The 813-nt window shown below is 39.1% G+C and overlaps 1 protein-coding gene across 2 annotated transcripts in view; it reads left to right on the top strand.

Moving 5' to 3' along the window:
- The first annotated feature begins 479 nt into the window (after positions 1 to 479).
- LOC107562345 (ankyrin repeat domain-containing protein 6-like) overlaps positions 480 to 813 on the top strand; it is a 30,745-nt gene continuing 30,411 nt past the window's right edge. For both annotated transcript variants that reach the window (XM_016246979.1, XM_016246978.1), the window contains exon 1: positions 480 to 498. The gene's annotated coding sequence lies outside the window, so the exon portion shown is untranslated. The remainder of the gene's footprint in view (positions 499 to 813) is intronic.

Genomic DNA, 813 nt, shown 5'->3' with positions numbered 1-813 from the left:
AAAATAAATAAATAAAAAACAGAGTAAGATCAAACAAGATAATAAAACAAAAGTAGAGTAAATTTAAACCGCTAAGGAGTAGAGATATGTTTTTAACCTACTAATGACCCAAGTCTTATATCCCAAACATACACACACACTCTTACACACACACACACACACATTTACACACACATAGACACACACACAAACAAACATACACACACACTCTTACACACACACACACACAAACACACATTTACACACACATAGACACACACACACACATAGACACACACACACACATAGACACACACTCTTACACACACACACACACACACATAGACACACACACAAACAAACATACACACACACTCTTACACACACACACACACACACACACATAAACACAAACACACACACAACAACTAGTTTTTTTATGTACAACTAGTTATAAATATTATAACACATAACCCAAACACACACAGCAGACAGAAAATAATGTCCTCTGAGTGTGAGGTAGGTTTTAATGAGTATTTACAGAGTTTTTACCTTGTTTCGTTTTTTGTTTCTGTGCTCGGCTGTGTTCACTGATGTGTTAACCCGCTGTTTACTAGTCCCTGTAATGTTCACTTTAATACGATACTTTGGGTCGCTGTTCGGAGCACTGCTCTACTCTCTCACGGGCTTTCGAATAATAATCAGGCTGCCATGCTGTGGTTGCTGGGACAATCCTTCAGAGGAATGTGCTGGACAGAGCATTCACACACTCTTATACACACACACACACACACACACACACACACACACACACACACACACACACACACACAC

The sequence above is a fragment of the Sinocyclocheilus grahami genome, unplaced genomic scaffold (genome assembly GCF_001515645.1).
Source record: "Sinocyclocheilus grahami isolate Dianchi unplaced genomic scaffold, SAMN03320097.WGS_v1.1 scaffold819.1, whole genome shotgun sequence".
Taxonomy (NCBI): Eukaryota; Metazoa; Chordata; class Actinopteri; order Cypriniformes; family Cyprinidae; genus Sinocyclocheilus; species Sinocyclocheilus grahami.
This window is presented reverse-complemented; position numbering and strand designations above follow the sequence as displayed.